Raw genomic sequence first — 7,500 nt, forward strand, 5'->3', positions numbered from 1 at the left:
GGAGACGGGGGTCCTGGGGGTTTGGGAGGGATTGGTTTTATGAGTACGCCCTGCGGCTGGGCAAACACCTTTTTTGGTCCTCTATTCCCCCACGAGGGGGGCTGATTTTGGCTCATTGGGGTAATCGGTGGTTTCTCTTTTGGCTGGGGTGGGTCAAGCAGCTCTGTTTTTGAGGCAATCGCATGTTTTTGCGAATCCCATCATGCGACGGCAGGGGTTGGTATATCCTCCCACCCCCCCTGTGGTTCTGAGCATGGTCTCAGTGCACAGTTTCCCCCTTGTTGGACTCCGTGGGGTGGGGGGTGGGGAGGATGATTGAACACTCCCATATTGGCATTTTCTCAAAAAAAACCCTGCCCTGACCCCCGTTGACGAAACTGGAACGAAGTTGACAAGGCTGTCACCTTGGACTTTTAGGTCCTTGGTGACAAAAGAAAAAGTTGGGAAAGGTTTGGCGTCGGTCAGAGAAAGCCTCCCAAAGAGCCTCGGGCGGACCCCCCAAAACCAGCCCTGGCATGACAAGTTTTGGGCGTCGGTTAAGAAGACGAGTCAAGCTAAAAATGGAAGCCAGCGGACTCCACCCGCGGGCCCCCACTGCCAAAATTCCGGCGTCGGTTCGGAAGGCAGGTATAGGTCCTCGGCGGTCCCACTCGGAGGGCGAGTCTGTACCCCCGAGTGGGTTCCCCCCAGTTTGGGGTTTCCCCCCTAAACCGGAAGGATTCGACAACGCTTATCAGTGGTACGGGCTCTGAAACCCGAGACATTGCGTCTGACGTTTAGAATTGCCAAAAGAAAAGGGGCATGATAATCATCCCTAAGGACCGGGTCCACTTCCCCTTTCCCCTCCAGGAGACTGACAAGCTCAGGACGGACGGAAGGTGAGTTTGGCGGCCCTGATTCCGAGGGGGAAAGTCAAGATGGGCTTTTTGGTTCCCTCAGATGTAGGGAACCTTGAGGTCACCCCTGCCATCCTAAGGTGGTGGGAGTTCCCCCGATTTTCCCCCAAAGGGAGCACCCAACCAGGAAAGTCTTGTCACCTGAAGGGAGCCCGGGATCGTCCTGGACTTGGTAATTGGGGCTCCTAAAACCTAGACGTATTTTCCCGACCCGCTCCGTGCTCAGTGTCAAAAGTACGGACCCACCAGGCTTTTTGCTCTGAAAACCCGAAGTGTGGTTTTCTGTAGTCAGGCACACAGCACGGGGGTTTGTCCCTCAAGCACACAAGGATGGCAAGCGGGACACTACTGCAAGTGCCCCACTCCCACAAAAAGCACCATCCCTGGGCCCGATGTTCGTCAGGAAGGAAGAGGCTTACGGGGACAAGAGGTCGTTGCAAACGCGGACTTTGTTCCTGCCCCTCCGGGCATTTTACTTTCTGGGGCAGAACAAAGGGGAAAGGGGGTCCCCCCCCTCTAAGAGGAAGGAAGCACCCCCCAAAAAACAAAACCACCACCGGACACCCCCAAAACCCCAAAGGATTTTTCCGGCCTGGTGGGTTTTCCCAAGAAAAAACGGGACCGGAAGGGGTCGGGAACACACCAAGGCCCAACCCAAGAGCGGGAGAGTCAAACTCTGTTACGGAGAAGATTTGGGACGCCCCTGCTGAGGCAGTTGTTTACAGCAGGGGTTTCCCTCAGCATTGGGAGGACCAGTGAAAAGACGGAGAACAGTCGAGGGCGGGCACGGCAATGACCCCCGACTGTCGCTGCCCTGAAGGAAAGGTGTAAGGGCCCAGGCCTTACACCCAAACCAACTCAGGGGGGAGACTCCTCTCACCCAAACCCCGGCGGCTTGTCTCCCCACCAACCGCGGCCAAGACCACACTGGCGAGCCTGAAAACCCCAAACCCCAAAAGGGGGAGGAAGCCACGACCCAGAGTGAAGGTCAAGGCGACCAGGGGTTTTCCACCCCCCAGGAGACCCCGCCCTTCTAATGGCTCGACTGTCCTGACGACAGTGACGAGTCCAGTGAGGAAATCACGATCAGTGAGGAACTCACCAAGGGGGGTTGTCCGCTCCGAATGTTGACGTTACCCACACTGGGGCGTCAGACACTGAGACCGTTATGTCGACGCATTTCGAGCGACTTAATGGACTCAGATTGCAAAATGGCCATTTTAAGCAACTGCAGTGGAATATCAACAGCTTTTCCCGGGGAATGCCTTTCCCCGCGATCGTTCGTCTCGGAACTTGACATTGTCGCTCCCGGGACTTTAACGGAGACATGTTCGCTTCTCAGGATATTATCCCTTTGTGTTGCCCCCTAATGGGAAAGGGACCAGAGGTTTGATTTCCCTCGTGAAATCGAAAATTCCCTGCCCCTGATTGCCGATTTCCCGTGCAGGTGGAGAAGGTGTTGAACTCTGCAGTTGAATCCATTATGGCTGGAGGTCCCTCAGCTGTACATTGTCCCGCAGGCAAAAAATGTGGAGTTAGAAAATTATGAAGTCTGTGCTGCTGCGGCCAGAGCCAATTCCATAGGGGGAGATTTTAATGCCCCCCACCCCATCCTGGCTCCCCCGGGGAACCGGATTTCGCCCGGCCCATCCATAGCCGCGGTGCTTGGTCATCCGGATTGCTCTCCTCAAAAACCAGGAGCTACCACGTTGGGGGGGGTCCTTTTCCTTACCTTTGTCACTGCGGGCCTTTGGCGAGAGGTTCGTTGGTTGTGACAAAAACTGCCACGAGCGTTTATATGGGATAGTCACCCCTTTTTGGATGCTGGCCGGCCCTGTGCCCCCCCACAATCCTCGTGGAAGGTGGACAGGGCCAACTGGAAAGCTTTCCGGAGGGCCTGGCAGGTGGCTCAGAATCAGTGAATTCTACATAATGATAATGTGGATACCTTGAGGCAAGAATATTAATGCCCCTAGACGGGCAGCCCCAGAGACCATTTCCCCCCAAACGCCGTGGTCAGGGGTTTTAAAACGCCTGGTACTACAAAGATTTAGGGTTTAAAGGAGGTCACCACAGATCAATTGTGCAGAAGGACACTTCGCAGACAGAGAACCCCTGAGAACCCGCTCTTTGAGAGAGGCTCTCAGGGATGCAGGAAACTGTTTAAGAGGGTTAAAGCAGGAAAAGTGGCTGGTGGTCTGGTCCTTGGCCACCAAACCTCCTTACAGAGCTGTGGAACCGCATCAGAGGGCCACAAATCGCTGCCCCAGAAGACCCACCATGCCCCGCGGTCGGAGGGGAGAAAAACGGGCCCACCGAGTTCTCTGAAAGAACAGTAGCCCCGGTTTTCTACCAGCAGAGTTGGGGCCCATGCCAAGAGGAGCTTCAAGCGGGCCCTGCCCTCTCAGAGAAAAGGGGGTTTCGGCTGATGATCCCGATGTGTTCTCTTGGGGGAAAACTAGGCGAACATATAAGACCAGTTCGCGGTCAGCCCCGGGTTGTGATGGGTCTCCTCCCCCATCATTTCCCACTAGGACTTGAAGGTGGTTGCACTTTGCTTCTTATCAACAGGTCCCTGGGGTTTCCTCACTACCCAGGCGGGAGGGGGCTGTTAGTACCACCCCTTTAAACCAAGGAGCCGGGTCGGTACCGCCCCATTCTCTACCCAGCTGTCTGGAAGCCGGCAGAGGGGAATGGTACAAAACCCGGCTCCATGAAGCTGGGACCTCCACGGGAACACCTCTGGGTTCCCCAAGGGGGTAAGAGCACTGCTCAGTTAGCCCTTTACTGAGCACTGTCAGCAACCAGATTGCATTGTTTTCCTGGCCCTGGAAAAAAAAGGCCTTTGAACTGGCGAGCCCACTTGCCATTCAGGGGTCCTGATCGCAAGGAAAACAAAGGGCAGACTGCTTGCCTGGATGGTGATACTTTCGGGACAGACTGCCAGGGTGAATTTCCCAAGGTCACCTTTCAGGCATCTCCCCCTTGGAGAAGGCCCACTCCACAGGGGGGGGCCTCGCCGGCTCTGTTTAACACCCCATTTTAAAACACCCCTCGACATTCCACTAGTGGGGTGCAAGATCATTCATTGCGGGTTGATCTGGAAATTTATCTCTGTGGGGGGAAGATGGAATTTTAAACAGAAGACCCGCGTTGTCTGGATCTAATGTCTGAGGATGCCGCAGAGTCGGGGGTTAAGATCTCAGAGCCAAAACGAAGGCAAAGGCGTGAAACAGGATGTCCGGAACAAAGGCTGGCCCAGTCCCAAAGGGGTTTGAGCTAGAGTGGGTTCATGTCTTTCCCAAAACTGGGTGTAATGGGTTGACAGTAGCTTACTTTCCCCTCGGAGGTTCAATATCTCCTAGAAAGGACAAGGCAAGCCCCCCTCTGGGCAATTTAGGCTTGTCAGGGCGGCGCCCTTTGGGGTGGGCACCGTGTACTAGATTTCCCTTTTTGTGCCGCTGTCCCTCCCATTGTGGGACTACGGCCCCCTCGCCTGATTACGGTCAAGCCCGGGCTACGGCAAAGCTTGAAGTATGCAAACGATGCCGCCGGATCATTTGGGTGTCCTTATGGGCAAAGGGTTTCAACCTTCTCTTGGAGGCCAAACCCTTTTCCCCCTGGACAACCGGGGTCGATCAGATGGGGGCTCAGTTTTTGCCAAAGTCTTACAGTCCCCGTGGACTCGCAGCTAAGACAAAAAGTGCGCGTGGCTCGTTTCAGAACCATGAACTCTTTGCACAATCTGGCTGTCTCATAAGCCAGGGTGTTGATACGCTTTGAGCTCAGGAGACTCTGTTTGGGCAAGGGCATGGACTCCCCCCCCCCCCCCGGACTATGCACAGCCCCGCCGTGGGGAAGATCTTGATAGAGGATTCTGTCATGAACCCGTCAAGGAAAAAGATCAGTACTCTCCGTCCTTTTGAAGGCGAGGCGGAGAGGACATTGCAGAAATCACTCCCCCAGGTAGTAAAACCTACTCACGGATGGGGTTTTGTAGAACCCATTTCCCACACTGGGAGGCGCCCGGGTTTGCAGCCCCCAAAGGGAAACGTAGCACCCCCCTATCGGTTTTCCCACAATGCCTCCTCGGGGGGGCCCCAAGGCCCGGGGCTGGCTTTTTATGGGAGCCCAAGCCCCCTGCAGCCAGACGGAGGGGGATGTTGTCATACATCAGATCTAGGGGCCCCCCATGACAGCCTCAGCAATGCAGCCCCTGTAACGTTTACCCCTCGGCCAAAGAATCTTCAATTTGCCCCCAGGAAATCTGGATCCCCGGGTAGCGATTATCCTACCCCCTTTGGGTTCCAACATGTTGGTATTAAAGGGGAAAGATGTAGTGACAGGCTAGCGGAGGAAGGGAGGAAAAAAAAATTGAGAATTTGTGGTGCCCTCCCCAGCCCAGAAGGGTAAAAGGGGTAAGTTGTGGCTGAGGGGGAGGTCGGTGCCCCCGCAGGCCACAGAGGGAAGCGAAAAACCTTTCCCCCCCGGCCAGTGGTCTCAGGCGCCACAGGCTTTTGAGTCGCTGATACTTCTAACAGACTTTCCAGGCGACCGAAGTCAGTCTTCACAGACTGAGATTGGTACCCCTTTTGCGTGGGGAAATCATACCACTATTGGGCATGGAGCGACGCTGGAGCCATTGTGGCGCGCCCGGGCGCCAATTGAGGAAATATCTGATGGATTTTCGAGCACACTCCTTCCTAGGCGGGCCTGGACGACGCCCCCGGGTTGGTAGGGGCTATGCTATGCTTTCCCCGTGGAAAATGGAGCGCTTCTGGGGAATCCAAAACCGCCACGGTAAGCATTTCAGTTATGATGACAGTTGAGTCAGAAATTATAGCTGGCAGAGGGGGGCCGCTTGTGCATTTTGCCCGGGGAAGGAAACCCTTCGCAAATCTCTCTGACTAACTGAACTCGGTGTTTACTAAAGGTATAACCCCCCGTGATGCACCCAAACTTCCGGAAGGCTCCCAAGAGGCCGGTAAGGCCAAAAGCTATCACCAAGGGTGATAGAGGAAAAGCGCAGGAGGAAGGAGGCTACAGCATCTACATCTACAAGGTGTTGAAGCAGGTCCACCCCGACCCGGTTACCCTCCCCCCAAGGCCATGCCCATCATGAACTCGTTCGTGACGACTCTTCTTGGCGAAATTGCAGCCGAGGCTTCCCGCCTTGCCCCACAAACAAGCTTTTCCCCCATCACCAGCCGGGAGATCCAGACCGCCGTTCAGGCTGTTGCTGCCGGGGGAAACTGGCCAAGCACGCTGTGTGGTGAGGGCACCAAGGCTGTCCCCAAAAGTACACCTCCTCCAAGTAATTAAAAGGGTTTTGCACGGTTTACTTGCCTCCTCTACCTACATGGGCCCTCCTTTAGGAGCCACAAATTGTGATAAAGAGATAGAAAGCATGGGCGTTGTTATCTTGTTGTTTTTGTTTACTTTGCACCGCGGCGCGTGGTTTGGGTCAGCTGTTTTGTTTTTTTAGGCGGGGGCTTATCAAAATTTCTTATCTAGGGCTTGTATCGTGTTACGGCATTGCGCATTGCATAGAAAATGAATGACATTGATCTGGCAAAAATGAGCTATTTTCCAGGCTGTGTAATATATTCCATACCCGTTACTTTTTCTTTCCTTTTTTTATGAAAGTCGTTGAAAATTTGGCTCTTACGAATTTGGGCAAATTTTTAGCTGGGGGTTTGGTTTGGTCCCGAAAAAACATATCCATACTGTTTGTACGTGATCAGAGGGGGAGGAACCAAACACCCGTGAAATAAGAAAAAAAGAGAGAGAGAAACCTACACAATCATGGGTGCAATTATTACTGTTACACACACATCTTGTCAGCAGGCATGGTATGCGTTCACCTTATCATCACACAGTCAGAATATAAGTTTCCACTAATTTCACGAATAAATCTACTAGACCACACTTTTCTCAGCTTTGGGTTTGGTATTGTTTGGGTGCCTGCTTTTGGCATTTGAGGGGGAGTCCCGGGGGTTTCGTTGGGTTGGCCTTGTGTTGGTGTAGTTTGGGTGTGGTTGTTGTTTGATGTGTTTGTTTGTTTGTGTTGGGTTGTGTGTGTGTGTGTGTGTGGGGGTGTGGAGTGTGTGGGTGGGTGGGAGTGTTGGGAGGGTTGGATGGGAGGGTTTTTTGTGGGGGGGGTGTGTGTGTGTGTGTGTGTGGTGTTAATTTTGGGGTGTGTGTGTGTTGTTTTGTCTGTGGTATATGTGGGTGTGTGGGTATATGTGTGTGGTGAGGTTTTGTGTGTGTTATGTGTGGTGTATAGGTTTGGGGGGGGGGGTATGGTGTGGTGTGGTATATGTGTGTGTGTGTATTTGGTGGGGGGTGTGTGGGATATGGTGTGGTGTAAATTTTGGGGTGTGTGTGTAAATGTGTGTGTTGTGGGATATGTGTGTGTGTGTGTTATGGTGGGGTGTGAGGGATTGTGTGTTTTGTGTTTTCTGTGTGTGTGTTTTGGGGTGTGTGTTGTTTTATGTGTGTGGTATGTGTGAGTTTTGGGGTGTGTGTGTGTGTGTGTGTTATAGTGTGTGTGTATTTTGGTGTGTGTGTGTAGGGGGTGTGTGTGTGGGGGTGTGTGGGGTGT

This window comes from Penaeus japonicus, unplaced genomic scaffold, assembly GCF_977035675.1.
Source record: "Penaeus japonicus unplaced genomic scaffold, GWHDUDI00000001_assembly GWHDUDI00000013, whole genome shotgun sequence".
NCBI classification, from domain to species: domain Eukaryota; kingdom Metazoa; phylum Arthropoda; class Malacostraca; order Decapoda; family Penaeidae; genus Penaeus; species Penaeus japonicus.